Below are 16199 nucleotides of genomic sequence, written 5' to 3' on the forward strand. Positions count from 1 at the left end.
GTCTTCATGGCAGAGGAGACCTCAAGACGACATGATGATGATCCAACCACCCACCTAAATGGAAAGAGGACTCAATTAGGCTACGCATGATAATAGTAAGTAGTGGTACTGCCACCATCATCACCATTTCTAGAGGCCAGAAAAACCTCAATTAGGCTACGCATGATAATAGTAAGTAGTGGTACTGCCACCATCATCACCATTTCTAGAGGCCAGAAAAAACTGTTGGGCAACATTGACTGTTTGAGACTATGCCTTAGTATTTGGTTCTAGGCACAGATAGTCTCTTCCAGGAAAAAAAAAAAAAAAAAAAAAAGAGTCTAGTGATCCCTCAAGGAAAAAACAATTACTTATTTCTCCATACTTTGAATTATTTCCCAAAATGTTTTGTGGTGACGCATATAACTTATATAAGGAGAAGTTAACATTTTAGGGAGAAAAAGGTAAGTGGCAAAGGAAGGCAGGGAAGCAGGGAGGGAGGGAGGAAAATGTGAAAGCAGCTTTGATTTTAGTGGTTATGCTCCTTGGACTCAAGTTCAAGCCAAAAGCTTTTCCTCCTTGTTCTACGGTTGCTCATAACTGACGTGCCTAATCACTGGAAAAGCACCTATTGTATCTTTAATTAGCAAGGAATGTGACAATGAGAAGGCTGGATTTGGTTAACAGCTTAGAAAACAGAATCAAGCACAAGGAAATAAAACATCTAATTGGTAAAAATCACTGACAATTCAGCAGGTTGACATCACATATGCCTCACGTGCTGCAAATTTTAACAGAGGAACTATAACGTCTTGACAGAATAGGAAAGCTGATCATCAACAAAAACCAAAACATTATTGAGCCTCTCTGATGCGCACAACTCTGTGCCAAAGAAGAAGTGATGACAATGACAGCCAGAGGCAAGAGATACAACCGATGATCCCTAACAGCACAAATCAGCTCATGCCACGTGCCTACCAGCTGGCCTAGCACAACAGTGAAGACAAGGATGCGGTCTCTGAGATCAAGACCCAAGAGTGGTCCTCACTCAGAGTCAAACAGAGAGAGAAAGTAAGTTCAAACTTCTTTGAAAGAGAGCAAGAAACAAGGGGAAACAAAAACAAAGTGACTGGAAATGTTCCCAGAGTCCCACAAGTCATAAAGCTGTCCACACATACACTCCGTGGAGTTAGTCACTGGGAGGGTCATCATCAATCAGGATGGTCACGCTGGAAGACTCCCTTAGCGGAAGTTAAGAGGAAAAATAAAGACCTAAATAATGCCATATATCAAGCCCATGAATCTGGGAACAGGATGGTAAAAGTTGCATTTATGGTACAAATTAATCCAAATGACCAAGGAGGGCAAATGTTTGCCACATGTACGCTATGTGTCCTAAAGTACCTGTGACCATGCATAAAATAGTGGCACAACTCTCCAGAAAGGTCATCCTGTTCACGCTCACTGCAGTCTCTTCCCTTCACCTGTCCAAAATGTATCCCTCCATGCAGGTTTGCCACAGGCCAATATATTCAACACTGTTCCCAACATGAAGACATTTGATTCACTTCTGTTCTCAGGCCCTTTGATGAACATTAAGGTGTTTTTCTTCCTAGCACATTCTGACACATTCTCACAATGGACTAAACTGGCAATGAGGACTTCACTGGGTTGTAACACCTAATAGATTAGGAAAAAAAAAAATCGGGTCATTCATTCAACAATCACTCAAGAGGCGCCTTCAATGTTCTAGCTCTCCCCTTGGTTACTCGCACTGCCGTGGATTTAAGCTACTCTTCTAAACAAACAATACCAGCTTCCCATTGCTTTCAGAGTATAAATATCACACTGTGACTTTCAAATTCTTCTACTCCATGTCCCCAGTGTATCTTTCAGACACATATTTGAGAACAAATCTCAAACAGCACATTCTTCATTGAACATTTTCTTATTTCTCCTAAACTAAATGTGGCTCTTCCTTACACAAAATATCCCTCCTTCTCTTTTAGAGAACATCATGCCTGTCTCATTTCCAATTAAATGCCTTTTTTGTGGTAAACTTCCCTCAAATCTCAGTGGATGACAACATCCTGAGTCATGTCTAGGAGGGTCCTTTGCTGAATTTGACTGTTCTCATTTATGTGTCTGCACTCAGCTAGAAAGTGAGCTCAGCAGGAAGGTCCCAAATGGCCTCATCTATGTCTGGCAGCTAGTGCTGCTACCAAATGGTATGCACCTCTGTTTCCTTCAACATGTCCTTCCATCTTTCTGCAGGAGAGATGGTCTCATAGCAGCATTCCAAGGTGACAAAGAAAGACACTGCAAGATATCTTGAGGCCTAGACTCTGGAGATCACGTATCTGTTCAGCTACGTTGCATTAGAAACAGCAAGTCAAAAAGCCTCCTGTGATTCAAGGAGTGGTAAAAGAGACTATTTCTTGATGGGAGAAACTAAAAAGAATTTACAGCCATATTAAATCTATCACAATATGTCCTCTGGTTATATAATTACTTATGATCTTCCCATATTCACATATTGACATTTATCTGTTCTCAGGATCCTTAAAAGTGGGGCACCTGGGTAGCTCAGTGGTCGAGCATCTGCCTTTGGCTCAGGTGTTGGGATGGAGTCCTGCATCAGGCTCCCTGCAGGGAAACTGCTTCTCCCTCTGCCTATATCTCTGCCTCTCTCTGTGTATCTCAGGAATAAATAAAGAAAACCTTTTTAGAAAAAATCCCTACAAGTATTATCTATAAGTAGCACTGAGCTCAGAGTCCAGTATCTAATTATGTGTTTTGTCCAGAAATCTATAAGCTAAAAAGGTGACGCACCACTATCAACTCACCAAACACATCCATCCATCCATCCATCCATCCATCCATCCATCCATCCATCTAGCATTGGTAAAATGGAGACAAGATAACCCCAAAAGAAATAATATGAACATATAACCTCAATATGAATGGGACCATATGGAATTTACGGGTTCAGAGTAATTCTGAAACACAGCCGATCACTTACTGCCAGTTGCTGTATCTCTGAAGATAGGGAATGTTCTTTGATCATGGCTCCTATGTGCTCCCTAAAAATGACTCTCTCATCCATTGTTGTCCTAAATTCTTGGTACCCTCTCTGGATTCTTGGTTCTGCTCTCTAAAATGCTTTTCTTTTCTCTAGCATAGGTTTGTAATTAAGTAGTTACGATGGCCTACTTTCTGCTTTCCACAGATCTCTTTTCTTCTGTAAATGCCTCAGTTCCTAAAGGTCAAGTCCAAGTTGATAGTCTTGGTACCAGTTCAACACCAATGTTCTTTAACGTAGCAATCCTAGAATCTTCTATCTTTATAAAATCGGCTTTAAAATCAAACAGTTCCTTTTTTAGTTCATCTGTTCATCATACGTAGCTGGGAAAATAAAATGGGCACCTTCAGTATCTGGCTAGAGATCTCCTTAGTCAGAGCCTTATGAGTATTTAGTACAATATCTTTCTTCTGAATTACAGCAAGTGATAGTTTTACGACTGTTCAGCCACTTGTGACATAGGTTGCTCTTTCTCAGCTTCCAACAGTTCCTTTGCTTCTTTTCTAGCCTCTACTGACAGTTTCCTTGCCCCCTCCCCCCCATTAATCACCTAGTACCAAATTGTAAAACCATTTAGGGTCTGTTGCAGCCTCACTTACATCCAGTTCATGTCTGGCAGTTTGTGCTTTTCACTCAGTGGGGCACCTTGGTTCTATGTCCTGTGGCATCTTATCCTCTAATAGGTAATATCAGCTTCCTTACATAACAACCTTAGGGCAGCATTTTAAAAGCAGAAAGACCAAAGCCATACATTGTCACTTTCAGGTCATTCTATTTATGAAAGAAAGTCACAGGGCCAGTTTCCTTTTAAAGACTGAAGGAATTTTTGCATCTATGTTTATCAGATATACCGGAATGTAGTTGTTTTTTTTTTTTTTTTTTTTTTTTTTGTAGTGTCTTCATCTGATTTTAATATCAGGTAATACTGGTCTCATAAATCAATTTAGAAGGTTCCCCTTCTCGTCTATTTTTTATAGTGGTTTGAGAAGAATAGGTATTGATTCTTCTTTAAATGTTTGATAGAATTCACCTATGAGGCCATCTAGTCCTAGACTTCTGTTTTGTGGGAGTTGATTACTGATTCAATTTCATTGCTAGTAATTAGTCTGTTCATATTTTCCATTTTTTTCTACTTATGTTTCTAGGAATTTGTTTCTTCTAGAACATCCAATTTATTAGCTTATAATTTTTCATAATGTTCTTTATAATCCTTTGTATTTCTGTGGTGTCAGTTATTTCCTCTCCTTTATTTTTTTTTAAGATTTTATTTATTTATTCATAGACACAGAGAGAGAAAGGCAGAGACACAGGCAGAGGGAGAAGCAGGCTCCAAGCAGGGAGCCCGACATGGGACTCGATCCCAGGTCTCCAGGATCACACCCCAGGCTGCAGGCGGCGCCAAACCACTGCGCCACCGGGGCTGCCCTCTCCTTTATTTTTGATTTGAGTCCTTTCTTTTTTGTTTTGTTTTATGAGTCTGGCAAAAGGTTTGTCAATTTGCAAACCAAATCCAACAATACACTTAAAAAATCCTCATGATGATCAAGTAGGATTTATTCCCAGTATATAAGAGTGGTTCAATGTTCACAAGTTAATCAGTGTGACATCACATTAACAAGACAAGGGGAAAAAAAACAAATGATCATCTAAATAGATCCTGAAAAAGCATTCAACAAAGTACAATGTTCATTCAAGATAAAAACCTTCAACATGGGATCCCTGGGTGGCGCAGCGGTTTGGCGCCTGCCTTTGGCCCAGGGCGCGATCCTGGAGACCCGGGATCGAATCCCATGTTGGGCTCCCAGTGCATGGAGCCTGCTTCTCCCTCTGCCTGTGTCTCTACCTCTCTCTCTGTGTGTGTGACTATCATAAATAAATAAATAAATAAATAAATAAATAAATAAATAGAAAATAAGGTAGATGTTAAAAAAAAAAAAAAAAAAACCTTTAACAGAGTAGGTTTCAAGGGAACCTACTTCAAAATAATAAAGGCCATGTGCAGTCCACAGCTAGCATCATATTCAACGGTGAAAAATGTTAACTTTCCCCTAAGGTTAGGAACAAAGCAAGGATGTCTACTCTTATCACTTTTATTCAACACAGAATTGAAAGTCCTAGCCACAAAAATCTGGTAAGATAAATAAATAAAAGGCAATTTTTTAAGAAAGAAGTAAAATTTTCATTATTTGCAGATGACATGTTATCATATATAGAAAATTCTAAGAACTCCACAAATATACTACTAGCACTAATAAATGAATTCAGTACAGTTTCAGGACACAAAGTCAAATACAGAAATTTGTTGCATTTCTATACACTAATAATGAAGCAGCAGAATGAGAAATTAAGAAAACAATCTCATTTATAACTGTACCAAAAAAGAATAAAATACCTAGGGATTAGTCAAGGAGGTTAAAGATCTGTACTTTGAAAACTGTAAAACACTGATGACAGAAGTTTAAAATGACACAAATATATGGAAAGATATCCCCTACTTACAAATTGGAAGAACCAATATTGTTAAAATATCCATACTACTCAAAGCAATCCATAAATTTAATGCAATCTCTTTCAAAATAAGAAGCATTTTCACAGTACTAGACCAATTAATCCTAAAATTTGTATGGAACCACAAAAGACCTCAAATAACCAAAGCAATCTTGAAAAAGAAGAACAAAGCTGGAGGTATCACAATCTCAGATTACAAAATATACTATTAAGCTGTATTCAGGATACTGAAACAAAAATAGACACATAGATCAACAGAACTGAGAGCAGCTAATAGAACCAAATAGACCACACTTTAATGGTCAATTAATCTACGACAAAAGGGGCAAGAATATGCAATGGGGCAAAAATAGTCTCTTCAATCAAATGATGTTGGAAAACTGGACAGCATTCAAAAGGATGAAACTGGACCACTTGTTTATACCATATACAAAAGTAAACTTGAATGGATTACAGACCTAAATGTGAGACCTGAAACCATCAAATTCCCAGAAGAAAACATAGGCAGTAATTTCTTTGTCATCAGTTGTGGAAACATTTTTCTAGATAGGTCCCCTGAGGAAAGAGAAACAAAAGCAAAATTAAACTATTAGGGCTATACCAAAATAAAAGGCTTTTTCACAGCAATGGAAATGATCAACAAAGCAAAAATGCAGTTTACTGAATGGGAGAAGATTTGGCAAATCCAAATTATATTCAGTGAGGGATTAATATCCAAAATATATGAGGAACTTATACAACTCAACACCAAAAAATTTAAAAAAATAATAATAATCTGATTAGAAAGTTAATAGAGGTCCTCAAAGACATTTTACCAAAGAAGACATACAAATGGCCAACAGACTTATGAAAAGATAGTCAACATCACTAATCATCAGGGAAATGTAAATCAAAATCATACTGAGCTACCACTTTACAATGTACAAAATGGCTAAAATCAAAAACACAAGAAACAAGAAGTGCTGACAAAGATGTGGAGGAAAAGAAACCCACTGATGATAGGAATGCAAAATGGTGCAGCCACTATGGAAAGTAGTACAGAGGTTTCTCAAAAAATTTTTAAAAAGAATTACCATATGATTCAGTAATCCCACTGCTGAGTACTTACCCAAACGAAAACACTAGTTCAAAAGATATATGTACCCTTTGTTTATTGTAGCATTATTTAAAATAGCCAATGTATGAAAGCAATCCAAGTGTCCATTGTTAGATAAATGGATAAAAAAGATGTGGTAAATATGTACAACGGGGCGTTACTCAACCATAAAAAAAAGAATGAAATGGAACCATTGGTAATGACTTGGATGGACCTAGAGGGTGTAGTGCTAAGTGAAATGATCAGACAGAGAAAGACAAATATCATATGGTTTTACTCTGTGTGGAACTTAATAAACAAAACAAACAGAAACAAAGAAAAAAATTGACAAAAAAAAAAAAAAACAGACACTGAAGTACAGAGAACAAACTGGTGATTGCCAATGGGAAGATGGGTTAGAAGAGGATGAAACAGATAAAGGGGATTAAGAGTACACTTATCTTGATGAGCATCAAGAAATGAATAGAAGTGTTGAATTACTATATTAGACACCTGAAGCTAATATAACACTGTTTGTAAATCACATTTCAAAAAAGGGACTCCTGGGTGGCTCAGTGCTCAACTATCTGCCTTTGGCTCAGGTCGTGATCCCAGGGTCCTGGGACTGAGTTCCACATCGGGCTCCCCAAAGGGAGCCTGCTTCTCCCTCTGCCTGTGTCTCTGCCTTTCTCTCTGTGTCTCTCATGAATAAGTAAATAAAATCTTTTAAAAAAATTATATTTCAAAAAAATTGAAGAAATCCAACCCAACTTGATACAAAGATGGAAGACCACATTCTACCACACATATGGTAGTTATAATCTTTATCTTACTATTCCTGTAGTTGAAGGACTTACTACCATAAGACCTTCTGCATTGTTTTGCACAATATTTGTTAGACATCTTGTATTCAATACATAAATTTTCCACAAAAGTTTCACCATAGTATTATCTCTAAATAAAAAGATAATAAGTACATGTCTATGCAAATGTTTATGACACCACGTCCTTAAAAACTGGAGAAATATCTATAGATCAAGCTCTCATCAAAAATTAAAAGCCATTTTAATATGCTCAGTCAGCTTTCTGCTAATAGAAATGTGGCCTATGCGTCCTTGAGAATAAAACACAAGGTAAATTTCTTTAAATCAATCTATGATTTAGGTTCTTTTTTCTTTTCTAATTGGGATTTCGTACACTAAATGGAATTGCAATATACAGAAACTTATAAATCACATTCAGACAGGGTAGGTACTTCAGAATAAACCTTCAAAAAAATGAGAAACTGACAAATACTCGTTTGAGCATGGATACATTTTCTATTAAGACAAACATTTTCTCAATCATATTGCCCTTTCCTAAACATTCTTTAAAAAGAAATTCCATGATGAGAATGCTGTATAAATATTTTAATGTATTTTTTTCCTGTGACTAAAATTACTTATTTCCAAAAAGTACTGAGGTGCCATTTTATTTCCACTTAAGCATATTTAAAAATAAAGCTGAATATTCACCTGGTTTCCTCCAAGGAAAGTAGACTTTGATGTAAAAGGCGGGAAATGCATTTTAGTCAGACAGTTATTAAACAATTATTTTTTTCTTAATAATAACCATGCAGCACTGAGGAAATCACTTATCTCTTTGGATTTCTAATTCCTCACCTAAGATATGAAATAGGAACTTCTTACAGGTCTTATAGCTCTGAAATACCTAGTTTTCTACAAGCCTTTTTGCTGTCTAACGCACTAATGCAAACGTGAAGGACTCATTAGGTTGCTTTGCACTATCCATCAGTTTCATTAACAAGAGCTTTACTACTTAGGAGAATATGGTAGTAGATGATTAATGAGCCAGATCTTCAGACTAAATATACATTCTCACATTGCTTAGCATACTGATGAACCAGCTGAGAAAAAAAAAAAAAAAAAACATAAGTTGAGACTGTCCAATTTCCTTACGGTGGCAATTTTATTTTTCACACTTAATGAAGTTAACACCTAGGAGATGGAACAAAAAAACAATAAATGCATAGGTTTCTCCAAAGTAAGGACAAATGTCAAGTCAAAATACAAGAAAACAGAGTTAATTTTAATATTTCATATTAAATTTAACTTGCAAATAAATTTTTAAAAGTTCGTGGAAGTCTCAGGTTATCTTTTTTTTTCCTAAAGTATTTACACTAACTATTGTCCTTTGATCATGTCATTCCTTTTTCTCAGTTATTCTTTTGACACTTCTAATCAGGAGGCTAAGATACCAGGAAAACTCCCAATTCTGTAATTTATAGTTATTCTCTCCATACTGAAAGTAACCGAGGCTTCTTAAACAAGTGATTTCAGCTGGATCAGGTAATACGTAAGAGATGACAGAGATTCCTCTTTTCACAGAAAACAGACTACTATGTCAAAAGGACAAGAAGTCAACTTGACACCAGTCTTTCACTCCCCCGAAATGTAACCATTTCAATATAAAAATAATAACTGTGATGTACTGAAATAATGTCAAAAAATGACATTTCATTAAGTTCATTAAATTTTAAAACTCAAGGGTTATCTTTGGAGCTTACTAGAGTACCCACTCACTATTTCTGAAAATTGGTAGAGGGGATAAATAAGCATTTATCCTGCTTCTATATCATGAATCATATTTAGGGCAAGCAAATAGTGCAAAGTAGGACAACCTTAAATCAGTACTATTGCAATAAATAAAACACAAAGAGCATGTAAAGATCTGAGAGCAGGAATTTTCTTGAAATCCCTACAGCAAAATTTTCTTAACTTTTCTTACGATCAAGAATTTTCTTAACTTGCCCTGGAGAGTTGATGTGTTCTTCCCTATCCTCCTACCAATGGTGTAGAAGCACAGACCTCGGCTCTGAGCTCCTCTGGCTTACTGCTTCCTTCCTTCATGTGGGCACAGTAACTACAGAATTTGGATGTTTCTCCAGGAGAAACACAGAGAGCCTCACATTGGTGCATCCTTACATATGTGTATTTCCCCCCACTTTTTATAAAGGTAATCTTGAATTTGATCCCAAACATCATTTGTGCCAGTTTTTCAACTCCAAATTAGTATGCTTTAGTTTAATAACTAAGTTGTCACTAATTTTCAAAGCATTTCCACATGAATTAGCTCATTTGATCACATATCACGTTATCCTGAACGGTATTACTCATTGGAATGTTACCAGGAAGAGGTTTTTTTTTCAGTGGACAGGGTGGAGATAGGGTGGAAAGATAACTTACTGGAAAGCGAGAAGACAACAAAAAGAAGTAGATTTGAGTGGGATGTAAAAGCAACAACTTGGAAGTAACAGCAAAGTTTGGGGAAGTTCAACATAAAATGAGAGAAAAGATGAGGAAGAGACAGAAATAATATACTCAGAAAGACACACACACATACATACTAGTAGATAAGTAAAAAGAGGAAGTAGAGATCAAGGAGGAAGGAATAGAATGGGAAAAAACTGATGAATTCAATAGGTTCTAAAGTATGCTAACCAAGTCATACTGCTGATACCTGACTGTGCTGTCCATTTGACCTGTGGCTATTAAAATAAGTGACAATCCATAATTTATTTCTGTCTTTTGAAAGGCTAATTGGCTTCTTTGCAATTAAATACTCTTCAGCACTCTTAAGCAGTTCCTATCAAACCTTCCACTGGCTATAACTGTAGAGCCAAAACAGTCCTTTGGGAGACAGGATTCAATTGCCAACTTGTCATGAGAAGAAAACAAAGGTCAGACCAGTTTTTCTCCAAGTGTAGGCCAGCTTTCTAGGATCAGACACCTACAATCCTTACTAAATGCAGATTCTTGGGTGCTGCCAGGATACCCTGGATCAAAACTTCTGAAGGTGGGACCCAGGAAATTGCATTTTTAACAAAAATCTTAGATGTTTCTTATATATACTCAAGGTGTATGTGTGTGTGTTGTTGTTGTTGTTTTCTGCTAGAAGAAAGAGAGCCAAGGAGCAGGCTGGGTTAATAATCTAAAGTACTTTTATCAACTATTGGATTCAGTATCTTTCAGAAAGAAAAATAATAAAACAACAGTTATCCGGTAGTCCTCTGGTTGTCCTATTAACTACAGAGCAAGTTCAAGGAAACACTTCTGCTCAGAATCACAATGTGTATGTGTGTGTGTGTGTGTGTGTGTGTGTTAAGGATTTTATTTATTTATTTGAGAGAGAGAGAGAGAGAGAGCGAGAGAGAGACCACAGTGGGGTGAGCGGCAGAGGGAGAAGCAGGGAACCCAATGTGGGCCTCGATTTCTGGACCCTGGGATCATGACCTGAGCTGAAGGCAGATGCTTAACCAACTGAACCAACTGTGTTGCCCTGAGAATCACAACATTTTCACTTCCTTCTGTAAGTGGCTAAAGTAAAATATGTATCTTGAAATTCCAAAGAAAATTCAGCAAAATCAAAAAGCAGACAAATGTGGCATTTGTTCCTTTCTCAGGTATTCATTCCTTATCCTATTTAATTTCTTTATGCCACCCAAAATGGGAGAATGGAAGATTAAAATAGGAGTATGAGTTTAATTGAAAAGTCTTAGAAAAATTTTCCTTTAGAGTCAAAGACCCGGGAAGCAGGCTACCTGATGTTAATAAAAGCCCTGTTGCAACTCGTTTTCAAGGCAGATGTATGGCAGGATCCAGCAGGAGCTTACATCTGTTACTTATGTGCCAGCCTTCCTCTGTAGAAACTCTAAGCTGTGTAATCAAACACATTCTTGCTCACCAGGGGAGGCTAAAATCCATATGGCTCACTTACGGCTTGTTCTTGGACAGAATCCTGATGGGAACCATGTGACAGACCATATAGACATAGATTTTAGGGATGCTAGTTGACTAAGATCTGACTGGCTATTTGGAAACCATTTTTGTCACCTTATCGAGTATTTTTGAACAAATATACCAAAGAACATACCTTTCTTGTAGAGTTCAATTTGTTGGAGAAAAAAATCCAGGGGGATTTCTTTTTCACCACATCTTGAAGTCTCAGAGGTTCCATGTAATATCTGATTAATGTAGTATTCAAGAGATATAAATGACTCTAGAAATTCTGAATGATAGTGAACTTAACCAATTCCTCATCTGATCTTAGAATCTCGCTGAGCTGTAAGAAATGATAAAAGTGTCCTCTACAAGGTCATTATAGGCTTGTTTATCTGTTTATCCTGATAGAAAATAAGACTTAATGTTTGTTCTATTACCTTTCAAGTGGTTTGAGAATTATTTAACATCACTTATTTGATAATTCTTTGGGGCTTCTGGGTGGCTCAGTTGGTTAAGTGTCTGACTCTTGATTTCAGCCTTAGGTCTGGATCTCAGAATCATGAAATCAAGCCCCGAATCAAGTTCTATGCTGAGCATGGAGCCTACTTAAGATTCTCTCTCTCTCTCCCTTTCCCCAGCTTATTCTTTCCTTCAAAAGGAAAGAGGGAAGGAAGGAAGGAAGGAAGGAAGGAAGGAAGGAAGGAAGGAAGGAAGGAAAAAGGAAGGAAGGAAGGAAGGGAGGGAGGGAGGGGAGGGGAGGGGAAGGGATAGAAAAAAGGAAAAAAAGGAAAATTCTTTAAAAAGCATGAAGTATTATGTAGGATTGATTCATATGATACCATTCCAGGATATTCGTCCCGAGATACTGTATCGATATTGAAATTCCAGAGAAAAAACTTTTAAAATTAAATGTTTGCACATGCATTTGGTAAAAATTACAAGTATGATTATGCACTAGAAGCTTATTGTTCATTTAATATCTGCTTATTGTTTCCTCTTACCTTTCACACATTTACATGCAGCTTTCAACGATGTCCTACTGACTCCTGTAATTTTTGTCTCTTGTTTTTCACATAAGGTGGCTAAATATAGCAAAATGGTGTCTTTTAAATTGTGCATGCGGAAATTTTTGCTATGTTTGCTGTGCTAACAATATATGGACAGCATAAATATTATTCTCATTTTCTGCTTTTATTCTTCAACCTCTTTAGACATGGTGGCTTTTTTTTTTTTTTTGTATTCAGTATAAATTCAAGAGGTACCTAAAAGATGAGTTGAAAAATTTCTGACAGCTCATATAAAATGACAGCGCATCTAGATATCTATACAGTAGACTCTGTCAATAATATAAGAACATAATAGCTAACATTTATGTATATGAATATTATTCCTTATAACCCCATGAAGTACATAACTAATTATTCCCATATTATATATAACTAAACTGCAGAACACAGAGGTTAACTGACAGACAGTAAATGGCCAAGCCCAGGCTTGAACGTTATTGAATCCACAGACGATTTAGTTTAAGAGCTCCAAGAAGCAGATGCCAAAATAGGATTAAAAATGCAAAGATCTTACTTGAGGAAATACCCATGGAGGAATGGAGAAAAAGCCAGAGAGGCAGGGAGAGCCGTCAGAACACATGCAAATCTCTAGAAATGAGAGACAGAGTTGGGGCACCTGGGTTCGGCGTCTGCCTCTGGCTCAGGTCGTGATCCTGGGGTCCTGGGATCGAGTCCTGCATAGGGCTCTTCACATGGAATCTGCTTCTCCCTCTGCCTGTGTCTCTGCCTCTCTCTGTGTCTCTCATGAATAAATAAAATCTTAAAGAAAAAGAGAAATGAGAGAGAGGGAGACAGACTGGTTGGGGTAGAAATGACTTAAATACAGGGCGGTCTAAGGAAAGTTGGCCAAGGCAGTCAGAGTCTGTAGGTCAAGGATCCCATCAGGGGAGTGCCCTGTGTCCCAAGACTGAGCCTCCCTTCATCCCCCTGCCTCAATGCAAATGCAGCTACAGGTTTCAGAGCACAGCATGTGGGGCCGATGGTCAGTGATGCTCCTTGTGCCCTCTGTATCTGCAGGTCTGCGTGATGCACTCTCAGAACCAAAACCTAGTCTTAACCACTACACAACACGGCCTGTGAGTCTAAGTGGAAGGGAGGCAGAGAGGTGAGGGAAAAAAACACAACAAGCAGTCCCAAGGTGGCTAAGGTCTAACAATGAGCTGAATACAACGGGCAGAGCACAGTAGTGAATCCAGAATCACACAGATTCTATAAATCCCTGCATGTTTCCAAGTGACAATTGGGTTTCTAAAAGACTTCCCTTCCTAAATCCATGTGATTTATAAACAGAGGGTACTATATAGTTGCTTGCATGTGTCTCAGACAGATGTGGGCCATGGGCTCACGAGAGTCTGGCACACCCAAGGAGCTCAGCCTGGGAGGCCGAGCATTAGGCGCCCAGGACTGCTGGGGATGCCTACAGGCCCTTAGACCTCACAAGCCCTTCGGCACAGAGCTGGAGACTCCAGAGCCTTCGCGAAGGCTAAGAAAGGTGTACACATTCCTGCAGGATGTGGCCAACGAATGTTGAGGGGCCTTCACCCCATCAGACGGTATTATCTGTACCAGGGAGTCTTTGGAAGTTTTGAAAATCAGTAAGAGCAGTTCCTCTAAAAGAGATACTCGTGAAAGGCAAAATTTAGATGGAGAACAACCTAATAGAGTAAATTATTTCTTTGTCTACATCTAAGTTATATCCTTTAAATCAGTCTATTAGCATCTGCCTGTCTATTGCTTTTATCATGACACTCAACTGAATTCTTGTCTTAACCAGCTTCACGTGGCAGAGAAAATCCACAAGTTACACAGAAAGGTCCATGCAGTTAGTTATTTCAGAAGTCCTCATTTTCTTCTATGTGACTCACCGTAACAATTTACTGTTATTCCTGCCTCAGCCCCCGCTACAATCAGTGTATCCTACACACTGTTGTCAGATGAATCTTATAGCAGCAGTTTTCTTATAATGAAAACTAAACATGCAAGTGTTGAATTCCAACCGTTTCTGTTCATTTGCGTGACTCAGAAAGTTACAGAAATCCCCCTGACGTTTGCAATCCCAATCTATAAAAAGATAACGAGGTGGGTTTTCAGCCACAAATTTGCATTTCATTGCTACTGTATTGTAATTGTTTCTCCTCTTCCAGAGGACGTGAGGTTAAGCTCTATCAACAGAGGGTGCTGCTAGAGGGACACCAGAGGTAGGAGTTTCTCTTCCTGGTGCTGCTGAGCCTCTCTCCCAGGCTCCTGGAGGGCCTAGGACTTTAGTGGCACCCAGATATCAAGAGGCAGCCAATAGCACCTCTGGGCAAACAGTAGGCAGCACTTTTCTAGGAGTGGCTCCCTTGGTACACAGCTGAGCACCTCTGCAAGAGGTATGACCATCTCCGCACACCCTTGTGAATAGCTTTCCCCCACCCCCCTTGGCTTTGCAGGGCGTTCTGAGGCTCAGAACTTTTCCATGGGCAGCTTCACCATCAGCCCAAAGGAGGATTCCCAGAGGGACTATTTTGCAAAAACATCAACCAACTTCACCATCCAGTGGGCCATGGTTGCAACTTTCCAAAAAGGTCCGCATCTCAGTGCCATGGAAGGAAATCATCCAGATTCGCCTCCTGGTTGGGTACTGGATGTCAGCCCTCACTAGGAGTAGAAGCTTCTGCCTATATTCACTATTCTAAAATTCTTTAGCTTTCTTTCCCCCTAACTAGCCAATCCCATATTACAGTTATTTTCCATGTTGAATTACTGTGTGATTTTTGTCTCCCAATTAGAACCTGGTTAATACAGCAGCAGTACCCATTGCCATAGGATTATTAATTGAAATGAAGGATATAAATTGCGAAGTACAGTAATACACTAATGGCAAAAGCGCTTAGTAAATTGTAACTGCGAATAACATTATTGGAATTTAATCCTGATAATGATAATTCCTAATGAGCCAAATTGGAGAATTCACCATTTTGCAAACACACTTGTTTCTTATCTCTGTGTCTTTGCTCAGGCTAATACCTCTGGTTAGATTGTCTTTGAAACGATTCTTCAAGATTCAGAATCTCTGGAAAAATATCAGAATTCTCATCTCAGGCCATTCAGCCCAAGTACCGGGAAACCTTGATTTTAAAGCAAATGCTCTGGGTAGAAGTAGATCCGTTTCAATCTAATAAACACTGTTTTAGCATTTTTCTATACACCCAAAGTTATGAGGTAGCTTTCTGTCCTCAAGTCACTCACATCCCATTGGTATATACAAGATCGATGACAAAGAACTATAAGGTAATTCTGATATGCTTAGAAGTTTATTTACAAGGCACTTAAATGGGTGTGGAAAATTGATCTTCTTTTATCTATTACTGATTTTACTAAGTTGTAGATCACCAAAACTGTTAAACTTGCCCGACATGCTAAAATGTTTTAAGTTTCCTAAAATGCTTGGCCTCTTGTCTATCCAAGCAACACTCCACTCTACAATCACCCCCACCCCAGGAAGGCATCTTTGATTGTTAAAGAGGGCATCTAGGTTTGACTTTACAGCTTTGGCAGAAGGGAAATGTCCTCGCCTTGTCCTGGTTCTGTGTCTGCGTTGATTGGTGTTTCTCAGGTGTCATTACAGGAGCCCCCATCTTTGGGCCATATGTTGGTTCCTGCTGGTCAACTTCTGCCTAAAATAACTTGTGCTTTTTGTCCCTGTGAACAGTTAGATCTCAGGG

General features: G+C 38.4%; 2 long non-coding RNA genes across 2 annotated transcripts in view; both read right to left on the reverse strand.

The window, feature by feature from the left end:
* LOC140612313 (uncharacterized) overlaps nt 1-16199 on the reverse strand; it is a 394544-nt gene that overhangs the window by 282896 nt on the left and 95449 nt on the right. The window lies entirely within an intron of this gene.
* LOC140612326 (uncharacterized) lies at nt 2820-11761 on the reverse strand. Its single transcript, XR_012013601.1, has 3 exons — nt 11577-11761; nt 6028-6124; nt 2820-3384 (listed from the first exon to the last, which is right to left on the reverse strand). It is a non-coding gene; the product is annotated as an uncharacterized lncRNA (long non-coding RNA).

This window comes from Canis lupus, chromosome 2 (assembly GCF_048164855.1).
Source record: "Canis lupus baileyi chromosome 2, mCanLup2.hap1, whole genome shotgun sequence".
Lineage (NCBI taxonomy): Eukaryota > Metazoa > Chordata > Mammalia > Carnivora > Canidae > Canis > Canis lupus.